Consider the following 21,740-nt stretch of genomic DNA (forward strand, 5'->3'; position numbering starts at 1 on the left):
TTCACAGAGAATCTACAACAACATCAAAAATTTTGGAGAGAAAACACTTACTGGAAATTTGTAAAAGAAATATGCATAAATTAAGGCTTGCAAGAGACAAATTGACACTCTCCTGGCTTTGATACTGAACATTTTCTTGACCATGAGGGACATCAGAAATAATTATCACATTCTTCTGTGGGAACATTTCTGGTTATAATGAAAACATCACTATGCTGTCCATAATTGCTACATAAAACATTAGTGAGCATTTGCTCTGGCATGGAATAAACATATGCCATATACTATATTTTTCTTTTTCTAGATTTAATATGTTGTCTTTATTCTTAAGAGTTTCCTGTATGTATACATTGAAATGTGATATTACCCAGCTCCCATTTCTTCCTCCAATCCCATATATTCTTGCCATCAAGTCTCCTCTCTTTTCACTCCTTCTCCTCCTCCTCCTCCTCCTCCTCCTCCTCCTCCTCCTCCTCCTTCTATAACCCAGTACATCCAGTTACTGCTGCCCATATACCTATGGGTATGGATCATCCAATAAAGAATGGGGAAACTATCAGTTTCTTATTCAAAATAGTGACATAATCACTGAAGAAAATGTTCTTACAAAATGATTCTTTTTTAAATCTAACATAAATTGTATTCATTTAAATAGGTACTGTTATAACTTTAAGAACCTAATTTCTAAGTTCACCATTGTTATCTAAATTGTATTTTGTTTGATAAATATTTGCAGCCTTTAGCATAATGTTTAGCTAGCAGGTAGTAGAATGTTTCATGATGCATTAATACATTTATATATATTTATAATTTATATTGTTAAAAATTATTGTAATTATTTTACCTTTTCTAACATTTTGCATTAAAGAACTATTTAATACTATTAATTTACCTATATGAAACCTTCATGGTTATGCTGACACAGTATTTTTCACTTCTCCTTATATCTGACAGGCTAACAACCCCAAACAAATCCCATTCTCCATTATTGTTATTTTTTCTCTTTCTACAGCCTACAAAAGTAATGAAATTTTTGAAAAAGTGTGTGACAGAGAGAATCAATTATTTATTCAATACCTATCAGGACATGTAAAGAACTATCCTGAGTAATTTGTTGGAGCAGGTTTCATGAACAGAAAAGATAGGGCTTTAATCTTAAGAGGTCATTATAATATAGTTTATTTCTTTCAGAAAATTAACATATTTGTACAACATTCATTTTAGAAGTTACCTAACAGCCCATAAATCTAAAATCTAATATTGCTGTTAGTGATATATATATATATATATATATATATATATATATATATATCATAAATAACAAAGGAGCACAAATTTATTATTTACTATGAAAGTCAATGAAGAATAGCAGTATGGGAGAGCCCTCTACTCACGTGAATTATATCTAGGAAAAAAAGCAAATTTTTATAATGAATTATAAAGAAAAATCAAAGAAACAAAGTACGGACTTGCGCTGGAGAAAGATCTATTGAAGAAGTCATAGAACATCCCATGGAAACACAGAAGAAAATGGTGGTGAGATAATTTGGGAAAGAAAAAGAAAACATTCAAAATACCCTAGGAAGAGAAACAAGTGAATGGTTGAAGTAAGCTCTAGGCATAATGGAAGCAGCATTATGAGGAAATGAAGAAAATCAACTTCATGCCTTAGAAATCACTGAAATCTATTTATCAACATAGAGAGATAATTAAGAACGGAATTGAAAATATAAGAAGTTGATTCCTTATAAGCAGGCAGCGGCTCTATTCAATTTAAGTTTATAATGTGCTATTATTATATCAGAAATAACAGCTACTTGTATCAAAACATAATTTCTTTAAATATCAAGATGAAATATTACTTAAGAACTGAGGTATTATGGGGAAAAGTCATATTATATTTATGTTGGTGTTCAACTGAAAGTAAATAATGTATTATAAAATATTCATTTCTCTCAGTCCAGTCTTTCTAATCTTAATACTTCTCTTTTGATGTATACAAGCAAAAGGAAAAAGAACTGTGTTACTTTTTAGATAAAGGAATAAGGAAATCTAGTAATTATTTTTCTAAAATTAATTTCTTGGCTTTGAATCCTATAAAAACATCCTGACAGGTGATAGAGATGGGTCAGCAGTTTAGAGCATGTACTGCTCTTCCAGATGGCCCAAGTTCAGTTCTCAGAACCCACACTGGCTCATAACTGCCTCTAACCCTAACTCTAGGGCAAACAATACCTTCTTCAGGACCTCACAGGTATTTCATTCAACATGCAATTCCCTTACCCAATCCATCCCTGCAAATAGGCACACACTTACACACAATTAAAAATATTAACAACAAACCGTGTTTTAAAAGATCCTAACATAATCAAGAATTGATATCTTCAATTTCTATACCATAAGTGAACTTAAAAACCTGTACCATCAGTATCACAAGTGTGTGAATATATAGATTTCACATGCTGTTGGGTCTTATAAGTGGTCACATAAAGATGTACAAGTTCATTGACATTGAGGATGAACCCTATATTGTCCTCTACTGCTGCAGAGGTCTCAGGTGCTATGTGTACTTATCTAGGGTATACAAAGGTTAATGTGCATGAACCCCATAGCCATAGTCCTAAACATAATAGAGTCACCACACTGTCCACATTTCCTCCATCCTCTCTCTAAGGTGATGGAATGTGCTACCTTAGTCTCTATGGAAGTCCTAGTCTTCTCTAGGGATCTTGCTTTGTAAAGATTACTTTTAAAGAAGCTGAAGTGTTCTCTCTCTCTCTCTCTCTCTCTCTCTCTCTCTCTCTCTCTCTCTCCCTCCCTCCCTCTCTCCCTCCCTTTCTCTCTCTCCTAACACCTCTTTCTCTTCTTCCTCCTCCTCTTCCTCCTCCTCCTCCTCTGTGTGCACTTTAGTCACTGTCATTGTCAGACTCCCAGTTCCTACCTCTGATTGTCTCTTCTCTTTTCTCTTGCATGCCCATCCTCAGTGTTGCCTAATACTCTCCTGTCTTGAGTCACTCGTGTCTTTACTAAGATAAGAGTTAGTATTAGAGATGGGGAAGAATTCATACTGGGTGCATTACTCAGAGTTCTCCAAAGAAACAGAATAAGTGCCACATAAAAATATATAGATGATTGAATGACTGATAGATAATAAGTAGGTAGGCAGACATTCAGACAAACAAGAATTTAAGAGAAACAGACCCACATCTGAAAAGTCCCACCACCTGTCTGCTAGAGAGCCTGATGTATATTTCAGTTCTAATTTAAAGACCTGAAGACCACAGGAGCCAAATGTGAATTGCAGCCTGAGGGCCATAGAAAATGAGCTTAGATGTTACAGTTTAAGTCTGAAGGCAAGAGAAAGGAATCACATTTTTTTTCTTCCTCCATCTTTGATCCTCTTAAAGCCCTTGGGGGATTGGCTGATGCGCAGATCTTTCTGGGGAGGGATGTCGTCTTCATTCTGATCCAGAAGCACCCTTCCAGGTGCACGCTGTAACAAAGTTGTATCTGAGCACCAGTGTGGAGTCAGTTTAATGTATAACCATGGCACTGGCCTTTGGTTCTGAGACATCATACTATTACTATCTACCTCTAATTTCTCCAACATCAAAGTTCCCATTTTCTGCAACGACTCATATTCCTTGGGTGATATGATTCTAAAACTCTCTGGCAGTTTCTTTCCCAGGCATTTCTAAGACAAATATAAAATACAGAAAAAGTCTTTGTAACTTGAGATATATGCATTATCTCATTGAGGTAGTGATGGAGGAAACTAAAGAATGCTACAACCAAGGTTGAAGAGATGGCCCAGTGGTTATGGGCACTGGCTATTCTTCCAGAGATACTGAGTTTAATTTCAAGCACTCACATAGTGGCTTACAGCCATTTATAACAGTAGTCCCATGGGATCCGATGTCCTCTTCTAGTGTGCAGATGAGCATGCAGACAAAACACTCATATACCTAAATAAATAAATCTTTAAAAAATGCTATGGGCAATGAGATTTATTCAAATGGAAGAAAGTGTGAAGCGTGGGTAAATTAATTCTCTGTATAACATGCCTAAGAATCAAATGTCGGCACTTGTGTCCTGAGATATAAATAGAGTTGCTCTTTGTAGGCAACTTCCCAGTGCTCATCATATGCTAACACAAGAGAATGAAAATCCACAGGAACCTCAAGGAACCTTTCCTTTGTTTTGGATTGAAATGTCTAAGAAACAAACTGCACCTGTGACAATTTACTTTTCTGTGGCCTCTAAGTGAGGGGAAATATCTGAATAACAAAATCACTTTACTAACTAAAACTTCCACAAAGTGTGCTTCAAAAGAGCATGGGAATGAAAGAGAAACAAAGAAACAAAATAATAGATGTGTGTAAATCTGAAAGACATAATGGCAGCAATTAGTAATGCATGGAACGAAAATGGAAGGACCAAATGTGGGTGGTGAGAGGGAACTAAGTCAGGTGGTCAGTTCAAAGTTTTTAGGGTTCTTGAATTTGGAACAGGAGAATAAAAGAGCTGACCACCTATAATCTTTATGATGTATGAGCTTTATAATACTGAAAATACTTGTAAAGGAATAAAAATAATAGCACTATATTTCTCCAGGGAAATAGAACTGATTAGACATAGGTATCATATTATGATCAATCCATATGAGTCTATTAAATGAGTAACAGAATTTATTAAGATATAAAATTGAGGAAATACATTCACAAATATGGAACAGAGTAGACAGCTGAAGTCATACTCTGATCTGACTAGGAACGAATCCACCTTCTCCCTTCCCTTATAAGAGGTCATGCACAAGGGCAGGAAGCACGCACGACTTCCTTCAGGCCCTATAGCCTGAGGTCATAGGGTAGAGCAAATACCATCTCAGTATTGATTCATATTTACTGTTCTGAGAAATGCAGTATTAGGCATTTGCTCACCATCAGCTCATATGGAATGCCATGACTCTGATGTCACACTAGCTGATGTGGTGTGCAAGCACCATGACATATATAATCCTATTAGGAAAATATTGTAGTGGCTCATGACTGGCTACAGAGAGATATTATAAACAGTTGGCTCATGAAGTTGTGGGATCAGACAAATGCCGGAACTACAGGTCAGACCAGCAGTCCAGAGCCCCAGGAAGAAGGCATGCTGCCATCTTGACTCCAAAGGGAGATAGAAAAAAAAAAAAATCTCTGTAAAGGAACCTCAGTCTTTTCTCTTAAGAAGGACCTTCAGCTCCTGTCACAGAGCTCTCCTATATCATGGAGAGTAATATGGTTTACAGAAAATCTACTGAATTAAAATTTAATCGCAATTTTAAAATAACATTATAGCGACATCTAAACTAAGCTTCTTACACTTTTATTGACCCCTTTCACCTAAGGAAGTTTTACATTATTCCAGTTTATGGATGTGTAATATGTATATATACACCTATGTATGTATATATACAATTATTTTTTTAAAACTATTATTTTATAATAAATATATTTGCACTTTTAGTAAATGATGTATATATATATTATTTTAAAATAAATGTATGATTGACTTTTATTAAATGTGATATCTATTTTATGTATACACCAATATGATAAATATTTGATATATATCATATATATAATATATATTAAACATACATTTACTAAAAGTAAATCATACATTTATTTTAATCTTACTATTCATAAAACTAAAAAATTTGCATAACAATGAGGTTTGTTCCATTGTTCATTTTTACATAAACAAATCTGGACTCTATATTTAATATAGCAGAACATAGAAAATTGTTAATATTTTCAGAGATAATTAATATTTTTATTTTATAATTGGCAGTACTGAGAACACTTTACGTAAACATGTCCTCAAAATGGCAAAAGTATGTTTAGTAACCTTTAAGAAATTGTTGGAAACTCTGTCCTAGTCCCAAACAAAATTTTATGTAATGATGTTTTTTGCAATTCAAGTCAGCAATTCAAACAGCACATTTTAAAGTCAAGCACTCTAAACACAATAAATCAAAGACATAAAATAATTTGCTACTAACATACTAAAGACAGAAAATATTAAAACTTTTCCTTTTCTATAAACCATCACATTTCTATACAAGAAGAAAACATATGTATAATCAAAACACTGCAATTTGTGACATACAATAGTCTCAAATATGAATGGTCACGTTTCACTGGTGTAGTGTGATATGCAAGAATCCACAATGCAAAGTGTGCATATCAATGTGTTCAGAACCAAGGCTGCAGTAAAGCTGAGCAGTGTGGCACCACACATACATGCCTGGGATTCGTTTTTACATGTTTGACTTTGAATTAAGTTTTGGTTGGTGCACATTTAGAGACCTAGTATTGCTGTCAAAGTTTTAGTGGCCCTCACATTGCACAAACCATAGCTTAAGAAGCAGAGATATAGTATTGCTTTGAATCAGAAACTGGGAGGGAGCCATAGCCTAGCCACATTGACACCAGAATAGCCATCACAAAAAGCCAAACATGTTATATAAGAAGAAAGAAAAACAATGTGATCAGAAGAACAATCTTTAACCTATTCCATACAAGACAGAACAGACAAAAGGAAAACTATCGCACATGTATGGGAACATACGTGTACCTGTGATCAAAATATGATACAATTCAATCAATCCAATTACAGAAGCCAGAATAGCTTTCTCTAATTGTTGCGAATAATTCCAGAAATTTCAGACCTGGACACAATTCAAGTCTGTGCGTTAAGTCACAGTCCGGTGTGCAAGGTGCAGTCATTGTCCTCCTCACAGTTTACGGCACACTACACAGGCTCCAAGACTGTCCTGGCAGAGAGGAAAAGCACCATTCCAGCTCTCACCATATGGTCCACGACCTGGGCACATGTGGTCAAGAGTGCATGGACCAAAATTAAGTAGCTCTCTAGTAGAGCCGTATGGGAGGCTAAGAATAAAGAAAGCACAAAAATGTTGATGAGAATCAACAGTCTGCCATGCAAGTTGTCTTTAGAATTAAATGCAAAAAGACTAAAATGTTCAGTCAGGTTAGAGTGATTTTCCTACTGGATCCGAATTGTTATAGCTTACACAAAATACCACTAAATACACTGTGAGCCTAAGAAAAGATTGCAAATGAAGGATCCGAAAGATAACAAATCCGGCAACAAAGCAGGGAAACCAATGAGAAAAAAATGCAGGAACACACGGCTAACAGTAACAGTCACAATCGGCTTTAAAGTTTCCAAAAGGCGTTATTAGGGAACAACAATAAACTCATTAGAATAGAATGAAAAGAACAACTTAGCAGGAGAAGTCAAGCCTGGAGAACTCCCAAGGTCTTTTTTTTTTTTTTATGTGTTTTAAATTTTATACATCAGCCATGGGTTCTCCTGTCCTCCCCCTCCCGCCTCCACCCCCCCCACCCCGCCTTCCCCCAGCCCCTCCCCTCCATTCCCATGTCCTCCAGGATCAAGGCACCCCTGGGGATTCATTTAAACCTGGTAGATTCAGTACAGGCAGGTCCAGTCCCCTCCTTCCAGACTGAGCAAAACAGAAGAGCCTGAGAGTAAAGACAGACACATCAGAATGAGAAAAAAATCCATTATTTCTGCCATGAGGGCCTTTAGCATGCCTCTTAAAAACTGACAGATTAGACAGAGAAATAAAGGCATGCAGGTTTGCAGAGTCCTGTAGACAGGAATAGTGAATGGCCTTGTGGAACCTTGCAACAGTTAGATAGTTGATTCTGCACGTGTCAGTAGTTAAAGTACACATAGAATTTAACACACACACACACACACACACACACACACACACACACACACACACACACACAAAAAAAAAAAAAAAAAAAACCATGAAGTAGAGCTCAAAGATTGTTCCAGAAACACATGATGATCTGAAGGCATCCAGGCCACAGACTGTCATCATAGACAGTAAAATTAAAAACTGACAAAAACGATGTAAAACAAGTTCATCACAGGGCTAGAGATGTTACTTATGAATACTGGCTGCTCTTGCCTAGGTTCTGTTCCCAGCACCCACATGGCAGCTCACAACTGTCTGTAATTCTCATTCCAGAGGATCCAAGGGCCGCTTTTGGCCTCCACATTTACCAGGAATACACACATGATATACATGCAAGCATCTGCACATAGACAAAAGACAAATAAATCTAAGTTCAAGATTTAAAACATACTTTTAAATATTTCAAGAGTCAAAGGACACAGAATATTTTGAAATCACTAAATACTTAACACAGCAAAAAATAACTTGACAAATAAACTGATAATTACCCAAAGATGTTGGGAAAAGACAGAGAAAAAAAATTATTAAATCTAAAGCTCTATTCAAGGCATTTAAAAAGTATGAAAGAAGAAATAAACATAAAAGCAGAAATTTATGACATAGAAAAAACATTAGAATTAACAAAATAGAAAGCTGATTCTTCAAACATATGGGCACATTAACAGAGAAGGCAGGGAATATTGAGCAGACACAGGAGCAGGATTAGGAATGAATAGCTCATAGCTGCTTGAGACCATGCAGATTCAAAACTCAACATGTATACACTAGAATCCCCAGCAGCTTTATTCAGATTATTCTAAATACTCAGATGTAGTGGCAAGTAAATCTAGAGCAATTTTTTTTTTTCAAAAACAAGGCCAAAGACTTCAAAAGAATTCTATCAAATCAATTACATCAGTAGTTCACAGCTTACCTACAGTCAAATGATAACATCTACCATCAATTCAAGGACCCCAGAAATAAAACATCCCAAAGCACATGAATAGAAGGCAAGGGTCCCCAACTTATTTTATAAAACTGAAAAGAATCTTGAGTGCAAAATTATATGTCAAACAGTAATTTTTGCCGGTTTTAAGATTTATGTGTGTGTGTGTGTGTGTGTGTGTGTGTGTGTGTGTGTGTCCGTGAATGTATGTTATATATGTGCAGGTACCTACAGAGGCCAGAAGAGGATGCTCTGGAGTTGGGTTTACAAGGAGCTTGGGAGCTGGCTGGTATGGTGGCTGGGATCCTAACTCCAGTGCTCTGCAAAAGCAGTGTGTGCTCTTGACCTTAGTCATTTATCCAATTCCAGAGAGAAGAGGTTCTCTCTGTCTCTGTCTCTGTCTCTGTCTCTGTCTCTCTCTCTCTCCCTCCCTCCCTCCCTTCTTTCTTATTTATGTATATGCCAATCCTTTAAATAGAAATGAGGAACTTTAAGTAAAACATTATGAATTGTATTGAAACATAGAGAACTGAAAGCTCTAGATGAATAAGGCAGGAAGATCCTGCTTCTGATGTGAAGAAGGAGACTGCACATGTCTACATTTCTCTTCTCCCCTGTATGTTTGAACTATCATCTAATTAAATGGTTTAATTAAAGTAAAAACAAAGAGAAAAAATTTTAAAACAGGGCCATAAGATCAGTCTTAATTTTTTTTAAGCTGGGGATCGAACCCAGGGCTTTGCGCTTGCTAGGCAAGTGCTCTACCACTGAGCTAAATCCCCAACCCTTATTTTTTTTTTTAATTAGGAAAGTAAGACTAAAATGGATCTAGAAGCAAAGTTTCTTATCTCTTGTAAACTCATGATGCACATGTGTTCGCATAGCTATACATTTTAAGAGGGGGGCTGATCATTTCAAACTACAATTCCCCCAAACCTCACATTTCTCACTTCTGAGCTCACACCCTTGGGAGCTACCATTTGCAGATCCTTTAAATGTTTCTTCTCTTTTATCTCTTGGTGCTATCATTTTAATGCCACTGTGATGAGTGAGTTATGGCTCACAGCACATGATACCCCAAGTTTCATTCGCCTAAGATCAGATACTTTATTATTTGCTTTCTAAGTGATACAGACATCCTAACAGTGTCTTTTCCTGTTCATGCTGGTGGGTCCCGCATTTGTAAGATGATGGAAGATGATGTCCTGGGCACTTTTATCCATCCCTTTTGCTCACTTCTTTGCTCCTTCTCTCAACTTCTGTCATTTTAACTATCGCATTGTCATTGTAAATAATACTTAGATTTTTATCTCTACCCACAGCTGTTCTAAGAGAATGAAGAAACCTTTTCTCACAAGCCATTGGCTTTCCCTAAAGGACACTCTCTGATTGCTAGTTCCCCAGAATGGAGGACGGGGAGCCCTGCAGGGAGGAAAGACAGATAGCAGTGGAGAATAGTTTTATTCTCATGGCCGGCTCTGGTCCTCAACCTCCCCACTTGTTTCTGTGTGCTGATGTGTTCCAGATCCTGTGAATTCCTGCCCTGCTTTATTCTCCTCTGTATGGAGGCTGTAAAGAATAACTGTAGATGATGAAGGAACAAGAAACACCCACAGAGCTATGTTGATATGGGTAGAAAAGAATACCTATTTTAATTAGGGTTTCTATTGCTATGAAGAGATGCCATGACCACGGCAACCCTTATAAAGGGAAAACATTTAATAGGAGTTGGCTTACAGTTTCAGAGGTTTAGTTACCCCGTTATCATGCTGACAGGAAGCATGGCAGCATGCAGGTGGACATAATGCTGGAGAAGGAGCTACATCTGTATCCACAAGCAGCAGAAAGTGACAAGTCACGCGCTGGCCAGGCTTGAGCTTCTGAGACCTCAAAGCCCACCTGCTAGTAACATACTTCCTCCAACAAAGGCACACCTACTCCAACAAGGCCTCCTAATAGTGCCACTCCTTATGGGTCTATGGAGGGCATTTTTATTTAGGTCATCACAGTGTCCATCCTGCAGAAGGGAAGATTCCTCTGCTGAGGTGATGGCTTCTTTGATCTTCTTCTCCATAGACCTCCATCTTATTGCTATTCCCTAATGACCTGACCTACAGTCTTGGTACTATCTTGTAAAGAAGGACCAGTCCTTTGGTGAAAATTCAAAGTTTAAGTATGTATGTATATATGAATACACACACACACACACACACACACACACACACACACACACACACATTTTACTTTTTCCATTCAAAAAAAAAATGTTTTGGGGGCCTTTAATTGTCCACTGCTTATGGTCTGAGTAAGAAAGGCACCCTGCTTAACTGGATACGCCAGGATACATATGGCACTGGGCACTAATCAGACCTTTTTTCTTGGCCCCAGGATGGACACTTAGAGTTGTACCCCAGCATCTGCATTTTCTATGTATTTCTGGGTAGGTCTGAGATCCTCTCATTCCAAGGAATCTTCTCCAGTGGCTCCTCTCTCTTCATTTTCTGACTAGTAGTGACAGTGTTTTATTTCTTCTTTTCTTGTCCCTGAATGCAGTGTCTCTAGATTTAAAATTAATGCTGTCCACAGACTCCTTATTGAAAAAAATTTGAATAACCAAAAATTACCCTGAATAGTTTGTTTTACACAGTATTCTGTGATTTTCACATAGGTGGTGCCTTATATACAGCTAGTGACTACTAAACGCCAGATGTCCCTCTTATGCCTTGTATACAGTTAGTGACTACTAAATGCCAGATGCCTCCTCCATGTCCAAACACAAACAATAGAACTAGAAATAGAGAGCAGTTATGATACAGATTTTAAGAATTAATGAAACAGTTATATTGACGCAAGATATAGAGAAGTTGAGCAGAGAAGAAAACTATCTCTTCCTCCTCTCTCTCTTTCTCTTTCTCTCTGTGTGTATGCGTGTGTGTGTGTGTGTGTGTGTGTGTGTGTGTGTGTGTGTGTGTAGTTTGAGGTCACACCTGAATACCTCTATGAATCTAAATGTCCTACATGATGTTTATAGTACATGAAGTTCTTAGACCTTACAATTTCACTTTTAAGTTTTACTATTTTTAATTGAAAACTAAAACACACACACACACACACACACACACACACACATATATATATATATATATATATATATATATATATATATATATAAAACATGTATTTTTAATTCAATTCTAGAAAATGTGAGGTAATAGCTTACATTATTAACTTTGCATTCCCTTGATGGTCAATGATACTACCTATTCTTTACATAAAACTGCTGCCCTTCTTCTGAGACACACCCCAGTTCTTTGTTTTTTTTCATTTGTTATTTTTCTTATTATTTGGACATTTGAGCTCCTTTATTGTGTACTACTTCCTTATCAGATGTATGTTTGCAAATATTTCCTCCCATTCAGTAAAATTTGTTAATTGCTTCCCTTTTTCATAGATTTTTGGTTTGATATTCTCTCCTTTGTCTGGTTTTGTTTTCACACCTGTGCTTTTACAAATCATGTGGGCCACATGTGCAGAATTCTTCCTTTATGTTTTCTGCAATTGTTTTATAACTTCATTTCTATTTAAGTTTTAATCACCAGTTAGTTCATTCTCTGCTACTGTAATGCAATAACCAAGGCCAAGAAATGTATAAAGAAATGAGTTTTATTTATTCACAACTTTGGAGACTGAAATTCTCAAATTAGTTGGCATCATAAAGACAATGTCCTGAGGCTCAGTGAGCTTGTGGCTTCTTGGTGGCAACATGTGTAAGAGAATGAGATCGAATGTTAAAGACAAAATCAGTTGAAAAGGGCTACAGCTTGTTCTTTCATAATAATCTTTTGTAAGAAATCACTGAATCCTACAACAAAATGCTAATTCCTTCTGAAGCAGCATTTTTGATGACTTCCCACCTCTGTTTTAAGGTTTATTGTTTTAATTCTTTAACGGTTTCACATATGTATATCATACACAGGGCCTTATCTCTTAATTGTCTAATCAACTCAATAATACTATAAAGACCAGCTATTCTGAACCTTCCTAATGCTGTGACCCTTAATACAGTTCTTTATGTTGTTGTGACCCCCAATCATAAAATCATTTCATTGCTACTTCATAACTATAATTTTATTATAGTTGGGAACCACAATGTAAGTATATGATATAACATGTTTATATTTTCATTGCTCATTGACATTAAATTCATTTTTTGTTGTGAATCTACTAAAATTAATGAGTAAATAGTACTATTAAACATATAGGATAAATAAAGATGAGTGAAATTCCTGTCTGTCCTCAAACCAGGAATAAACATTTATTTTTCATTACTTGTCTTACTAATAAAAAAATAAGGCTGAATATTCCCTATAGAATCTACTCATTTTCTTTATTTTATTCTGTTTCTCCTTGTGTTATTCTCTCATTTTCTTTAATGTTACTACTATCCCTAATAATTTATTCTTTGCTTTATGCATTTCTGAAATCCATGTTGGCAAGATTCTTCTGATTCACTGTAAGACAGTGAATTAATGTGAATCTTCTAGTTATGTGTTTAAACATTAAAGCTTTGCTAATGAGTGTTTATTTAGAAGTGTGGTCACATATTCTGTTCAGTACATCTTATTTAAATTTTGTTTCTATAACTGGATAAAACACAACATATAAAGACTAGTAAGGTGATTTTGTGGTATTTTCTACAGAAATAATTGGGTAAGTGATGATAGTCCAAATATTATATGGTGTAAGCCATGCTGCATACATTTTTAAAACAGGCCTTATTTGGTTTTCTTGGGGAGGTGGTTCTTGTTTTTATTCCCTCAGTAGTAACATAATAGTTATTAAAACAATAACTGGGTCTTTCCACGCATTTCTACAATTTTAGGAATTAACACTTAGACCCATGTAATGTTCATGGGGAAATAATAGAAATCCACACTTGATGTGACAGTTGAATGTGTCAGTGAAACTGGTGAACAGCATTGATTCATCTTCATTAGTGAACTGGCATCATATCTGAGAACTAAACGTTTTCCACAACAGCAAACACGAAAATGTCAGTAAGGATCTAAGGTGCACAGTCCATACTAGTCTGTGTGTGAAAACCAGCTTCATTAGACCACCAGGACCTGGCTAATTTTCTTTATACATAATATACACACTTAGGTCAATGACTACATAATTATCAATTGGAAGCAGGAAAGCCAGTGCTATTTCATGACCCAACAATGGGTATATTTAAAAATTGACAGTATCAAATGTTAGCAAAGGTATAGCCATCCCAGGGCCTGCCACGTTGACAGTAAACTGTGGCACTCAGATGAGCTAAAGAGATTGTGGGACTGGAGAAAAGCCATTCTTATGTACTCTTCTGTTTTAATTTCTTGAGACATTTGACAAAATATCAGATCCTTTTCTATTTAAGTTCTCCATTTAGATGGGTTTTTTAGTGTTCTCATCAAGCTAAAAAGTCAGCCATGAACTCAGATTCCCAGAAGCAGTGCTAGGGATCCCCCCAATCTCTGTGTATTCTGTTGCTTTTAGTCTTCACAAGGACTCACTCAGCCTCTCTACATCCTAGGATCCACGATGTGATGTATCCAGGAATCTAAAATGTATCACTTTGCTCTGATCATAGCCCTCTCCTAAGAGTTACTTCTTAACTGATTTTTAATCCACTCTTTCTTTTTAGTTACTACTTCTTTAAAAACATGCTATTAGGGCCAGCCAGACAGTTCAGCAAGTAGAAGTGTTTGCCATGCAAGCTTGAGAACCTAAGTCCAACTCATTGGTCTCAGAGTGGAGGGAGACCCCCGACTCCAGCTGTCCTCTGACACCCACTTGTGAGCCATGACATGCATGGACCACCTGTACTCAAATCGAACATACTCACATTGAACATACACAAATACACTAATGATGCTAAGTGAAAGTTCAAGAAGAAAAATTTAGCTTAAAAACTATATTTAAATTGATACACAATGATTTCCTTATTTTATGGATACGATCTTTGTAATACTAGTGTAAAGACAATTCATGCGTATTTTATTAAAAAATATGAAATACAGGCAAGGAAGAGGGAACAATGTAAAACTGTGCAGTCCCACTCACCACAAATGATTACTTTATAATGCTGTTGTCTATCTGTCCATACTTCTTATGGTAATACTTTTTCATAAGTGTGTCTTTTCAGTGAAACTAATTTGTAACTTTATATAGCAACTAACTTCAAAAAATATTTTAGCAATAGTCTCAAAAATTACGTCTTTTAAAGTATAAATAATGGTAGATTCCCTCATTTCTTTCTGACAATTCATTATAAAACAGTACATTGCTCTTAATTTTTCTCAGTAGTCTAACGTCACAAAGAATATAATTTCCTCTTTACATATTTTATGTAAACATATTGCACCTAATTACCAACATTACACATGACTTTTACATTTTAAATAGTTTTCTTTAATGGAAAGATTTTAAATTTAAAATCATGTAAGCTAGCATATTATCTTGGCACATTTCCTCTTCAGTAAGAGTGCAATTTGTCATCTAAAATTAGTCATTTCATAAACAGAATAGCACTGTCAGTTACTACTTCCATTAAAAAATAAAAATGAGTATTCTGCATGTATTCAAATAGCCAACTTCCAACAAACTCAGAAAATTTATCTCTAATAAATTTATTTGGGGAACATCATAAAAGTCTAATACAGAAAGCAACATAAACGACGTTTAAGCTTTCAAAGAATAAATCACTAAGGCAGTTTCCCTACTTAACAAATTGTAACTTACCTTCAGGGTTCCCTTCACATTCCCATCCCTCTTCCTTGTTCCCTGACAAACAAACTCTGGGTGACATGCTTGTGATCCCTAGTGGCAAAGGTCATTTTGTTCTTTGATGGTGATGTTTGAATCTGTCTATCTCCTCCACTCCACTCCAGTTTCATCAGGAAAAACTGCTGCCTTCCCATTCTGGATAAGCAGGAATGTCCACTGTGGACACAAGCAAAAGCACGTGCTGCACAAATTAATAAGTTAATTTTGTATCCATATAATTTTGTTTCAATATGAGTTACTACACACTTTTAACAAAGGATAAAACTAACATCAAAGTGCAGGTAACTCTTGGTCAAATCTTTATGACATTTACCATTTCAATTTTTAAATACATTTACTACTTGTCTTTTTTTTTTTTTTTTTTTTTTTTTTTTTTTTTTTGGTTTTTCGAGACAGGGTTTCTCTGTGTAGCTTTGCGCCTTTTCTGGAGCTCACTCACATGGTAGCCCAGGCTGGCCTCGAACTCACGGAGATCCGCCTGGCTCTGCCTCCCGAGTGCTGGGATTAAAGGCGTGAGCCACCACCGCCCGGCATTACTACTTGTCTTAAACTCTTAAACTTCATATTAAATAACTATGAATAAATAATTCATATAGACACATACATGAAATAAATTCTATTTTAAATGACAGTAAATTTTATATAATTATGTTTCTATGTAACACACACATTTATAAGCATACACTCAGAGAGAACAAAAGAACAGATTTACAAAGGTACAATCTTTAAAAGGAAGAAACACAGTATCTTTCAACTCTGAGACTCCCACTCATATTTCACATATGCTGTAGACACAGCTCAGAAACTCAGATGCGATGCTCATCAATATGCATGAGGTATAATTAGCTTAGAGAATGTTGCTTCATCACCTGTCTTGATTCTGTTGCTGTGCTCCAGTGACTTACTAAGCAATGTTGGAAAGGGTCTCTCCAAATTCCAATGAGTTGAAACAGTTCTGTTCATCCATAAGATGTTAGTGTTTTCCATTCCCTTATCATATGAAAGCCTGTCTTTCCAACCTGGGTCTTGGCAGATTTCTGGTAACTGACAGTTGCATGCCATCAGCTGTTTAATATTTGGAAGATTGTCTGAAAACATTAAGGCCTTTTTATTTCTCTATATTTTGTAAATCCAAACCTCTCAATTCCACAGGCCTATTACAATGGCCAACTTAGGGCTCCTTGCCTCCTGTAACTGCTCATTTCAATGTCTTTCATTATAGCAATGATCCTACTCACCAACTCTGAAACTGTTAATGGCTCCAGTTGCTCATTTCCCAATACCCCTAATCTGACTTCAAATGTTATGGAAAGGTCATGTCTAATAGTTTTACTTTATGGTAAGTCTACACACTCCACAGGCCCATGGAACAGAAATACTTGTTCACTCAACCGTGCATCAAGATCCCTTGCTTCTCTGCTTTCCTGACACTGCTTCTGCTATATCCCCTGCATGCCTTCATACATCACTTATCTCCTTACATGTCAGTGAGGAATAGTAAACTATAGCTCTAGAGAAATCCCTAGGCTCCTAAAATTCATGAAAAATAAGATTGTTGGAATAAAAGGGCATAAGATATTGTAAAAGGCAAACGTGAAGGAAGAAACAAAACAAAACCCACTGGCAGTAAGGAAATCAGCCAGAAAAGATGCAGACTTGCTACAGGACAAAAGGTGCAATGTGAGCTGGAGCATCAAAAGGTGCTAGCCGTGCTGCCAGGTTAGTAATCACCAAAGCTGGCAATAAAAGATGTGATGTCACTGTACCTTCTGCAGAAAGGAAAAGAAACTCAGGATATATTTATGTGATGCTGTGCCAATAATCCAGTAATTTTACTGGATTAGATAATTTTTTTTTACAAATTATAAAGTTCAAAAGTCACCTACAAATAAACAAATATTAGAATAGTTTTATAACAAGGGAGAATCATGCACACCATTTTATCAGTCTAATATTACTGTTATACAAATACCAGGCAACGTCATTAAATAAAAACAAAAGTATAGACTGATTTTCTTCATGAAAGCATGTATAAAAGTTCTTGATGAAATTATAATATATCAAATCATTTTAACTATTCATTAAAAGTATTATACAGTGTTTATAAATAAGGTTAATTATAGGAACAGAATAGGTAAATTTGAAAACTCAAACAATATGTTTTAAAATATTAATTAAAGAAATGAAAAGCAACACATCCAAAGTCATTTCTTAAAAATATTCTAAGCATACTGTGACTAAGAGAACTTCTCTACCTACTTGCTAAGAAGGTCTGTTGCATAAAAGAAGACCCTTCGCCAGCATCATACTTCAGAGTAAAATGTTTCAAAGTTTTCTTCCTAGTTCAGGAAAAGGGAAATATCATACTGCAGACCACAGTCAGCCCAATAGGCAGGAAAACAGGAAATAAAAGTCACCCATACTGAAAGCAATGTACAACCATGTTCATGGTGTCTAAGTGTAACAGCCATTATGATCTGTAAAAATGTTACTAGAACTGATAAACAAATTGATCAGCGTTAAAGAGAATGGCAAAAATATACAAAGTCAATCATTTGTAGATTCTGTCAACAAGGAATTGGAAGTTGACGTGAAAATGGACAACAGCATCAATAAATAGTTTATAAAATTTCAAAATAACTAGAAATTAAATATTCTTGAAATAAGTAAAGAAAAACTGAGTAATCAAGATATAGACAATGTCTGTGACAATTTTAGTCACATTGGGACATACATTGAAAAAAATCCTAATAAAACCTGGTTAACTTTTATTCTTTAGAAACTGATAGATCTTTTGAAGAATTCACTGAGCAAAAAAAGAAGAAAACAATGACACATTGCTTAATTGGACTTCAAGGCTTTCTATAAAGCTGTGATGTGTAGACAATGTGGTGTTGGTCAATATTAATAAGTAGGTCACTAAAACAGAGTAGAGATACACCAAGACTACATGGTCCAATGTACAACAGTAATGTCAAGTCAATAAATGCACATACAAGAGTTGGATATTTGTGTTAAAAATATCTTATACCATATTCCAAAAGAAACTTCCAAACATTATAGATTTATGGATAAATTTTAAAACTATTAAGAGCTTAAACTGTAAAAGAACTATTTATGATCTTAGAGGAAGAAAGATTCTTAGGACACAATGCCAAAAGCCTGGTACTTAACATGGGGAAAATGATAAACAGACTTCATTAAAGTTTAGAAATGTTGCCTTTAATAAACTAATTTTAATAAAATAAAAATTCAAATCAAATTCAAATAGTAAAATCTATTACAAAATTATATATCTGACCAAAGAGTCTTATCAAGAACATGTTAATATCCTTCAAACCTAAATAAGAACAAATAACTCAATAAAAAATATTGAACAAATTTAAACATCATGCATATCTGTAATCCCAGCACTTGGGACATAGCGGCAAGAGGATCAGGAGTTCAAGGTCAATTCAGTCTTCATAGTGATTTCTAGCTAGCCTTGGCTACATGAGACCCTGCCTCTATAACAAATAAGATTTAAACAAGTTCTTCACCAAAGAAAATAGCCAATAAACACATGAAAAGATGCTTAGCATAGTGCATCAACAGAAAAATTGAAACTAAAAGCAAAATGCCCACTTATTAGGATGTCAAAGTTTTCAAAATAGTGAGGATATGTTAGAAAGAATGTACAGAAATAGAACATTCTATTGATTGGGATTTAAAAGAGTTTAAATACTTTGTTGGTCTGATGATAATTCCTTAAACTCTCAATCATTTACCTATATGTGATCCACTCTTTCAACTTCAGGGTGTTTACTCCTAGGGAAATGAAAACATGTTAATATAAAATATCACACAAGAATGATCAAAGAAGCTCTATTTAGGATACACGGGGCTGAAAAAAAATCCCAATAACCATCAGGGGATAAATAAATGGTATGAGATATATCCATGTAGTGAAACCACCTACCAGTTACAATCAAATATTGATACACAGCACAGAAGAATGTCTGAATGCGTCCAATGTAAGAAAAAAAAAAAATATATATATATGTATGTATGTATGTATGTATATATATATCGGTTTTTCGAGACAAGGTTTCTCTGTGTAGCTTTGCACCTTTCCTGGAACTCACTTGGTAGCCCAGGCTGGCCTCGAACTCACAGAGATCCGCCTAGCTCTGCCTCCCGAGTGATGGGATTAAAGGCGTGCGCCACCACCGCCTGGCTAAGAAACTATATTTTTAAAGGCTGTACTATATTATTAAATTTGTAGAAGATTGTGTAAGCTGCAAACATAATTTGGAAATATGGTGAATGCTTAGAAATGGAAGGAAGATGTGGGAGTAGATATGGGTGAAGTGGATAGGAAGAGAATAAAATGAAATGCCAGTGTATTTGCTACTTTTATTGTCTTCATGATTCAGGGTCACCATTATCAGCCTGAGAAATCTTACTACAAGAATATTCTCCTCTGCCAAGAACTACTCTACCCCATACATTTTACCTGTCTCCAAATTCTCTCCCATCCAAGTACTAACCAGGCCCCAACCCTGATTAGCTTTGGAGATTAATTAGACAAGATCACGTGTGTCCAGAGTGGTATGGACAGACACCCTCTCCTGATTGTCTTGACTCCTAAGCTTTAGAAATGTTCTCTCCTCATTAGCTTTCTTGTCTTGTTCTCCATTGTCAAAGAGACTGTCAGCTGTCACTTCTGTTGTTTTTATGTCTCCTTAGAGAATTATCCTGAGGTTCCTCTTTGTAATAGCCTATCTTTAATCTGTTTTGACTCAGAAAACTTAGAATCAGGCAAATAATGATATGTACATTATAATAAATATAGAACCTGGTTAAATGACCTGAGGATTGCTCTCTTTTAGTAAAGCACGTGGAATTTTAGTCAAAGCCGTGGAACTCAGTTCTTTGTTATCTTAATTTTAATGTTTTCAAAAGCTGTAGCCCAGGCTGGCCTCTAGCTCATAACCTTCCTGCTCTTCTATTTCAGTCTACCCTACCTGTTGTGCCGCTGTAACTCACTTACTTTCTCGTTTCTTTGCTAATTCTCAAGTGAGCACACACAGTGATTGGTTTCAGTGTAGCATTTTCATATCTCCTCTGTTCTTCTTTGTCTTCTATTTCCCTGTTCCGTCTTTTCTCCTTTCTCATGCTGGCTCCTTTATTCTCTCAATAATCCCACTTCCTCTTTCATGCCATATACCTTTCAGTACCCTGTGTTTTCCTTACTGTCTTTCTCTTTAGGTTGTGTATCTCATGCTATCTTCTCTCTAGTTTAATCACACATATGTATTGTATATGTGTTATATATATGCTGGAGAGAGAGAGAGAGAGAGGCAGGATCCACATATGAGAGAAAGCATGCTATACTTGTCCTCTGAATCTAACAGTCTAACTTATTTCACTTACCATATTCATTTCCTAGGCCATGGATTTTCTTACAGATTTCATGATCTCATTTTTCTTTACAGCTACGTAACATTCCATTGCACATATTTGCCACACTCACTTTACCCTAAGCACAATTCAGTTTTGCACTCCTTTTTTCCAAGATAAATGATACTTGAGTGGTGTTACTATATCAATTCCCAAGATAAGACCTGGATCTAAGAACCCCTTTTTCTAGAAACTCCATAGAATTCTAGTCCAAAGTTGGCTTTTCAGTGCGCCTTTCCCATTTTTATTTATGCATATGATTCTATCATATACTTTGCTACAGATCTTACTATTGTATCATTGATCTGACTCTTGATCAATCAAGTACTTAAATAAAAACTTAGATAACACATTAAAACAAATTTGACTGTAGCACCACCACATTCTGTCATCTTCCCTAGTTTTGTGCAGAAACAACACAACCGGAAAATAGTATTTACTAGGATGCTGCAAGTGACTTTGAAGGGTGTCGTGTCTAGAATAAGCCAAATTCAGATAGATAACTTTAACTATAGGCAGTTAAAATTCTTCAACTCTTGTACTCTGAAATATTTTCCCATTTAAAATTTACATGTAAGATCTTATTTGATTTACCTCTTGGTATATATGCATTATGCAATGACTTCTAAAAAGCAAACACTGTCTAAATGGATAACTAGACAGGACGTTAAGTGATCCCTTTCCAATTCTGTTATTTTTGTGTCACTCTGTTCATATCTAATCCTGAGCTAATACATA

At 35.6% G+C, this 21,740-nt stretch overlaps 1 protein-coding gene across 1 annotated transcript in view; it reads left to right on the top strand.

Annotated features, from left to right (window-relative positions):
• The window catches only part of Lama2 (laminin subunit alpha 2), a 577,324-nt gene that overhangs the window by 467,691 nt on the left and 87,893 nt on the right, over window positions 1-21,740 (top strand).

Source organism: Onychomys torridus, chromosome 19, assembly GCF_903995425.1.
Source record: "Onychomys torridus chromosome 19, mOncTor1.1, whole genome shotgun sequence".
NCBI lineage: Eukaryota > Metazoa > Chordata > Mammalia > Rodentia > Cricetidae > Onychomys > Onychomys torridus.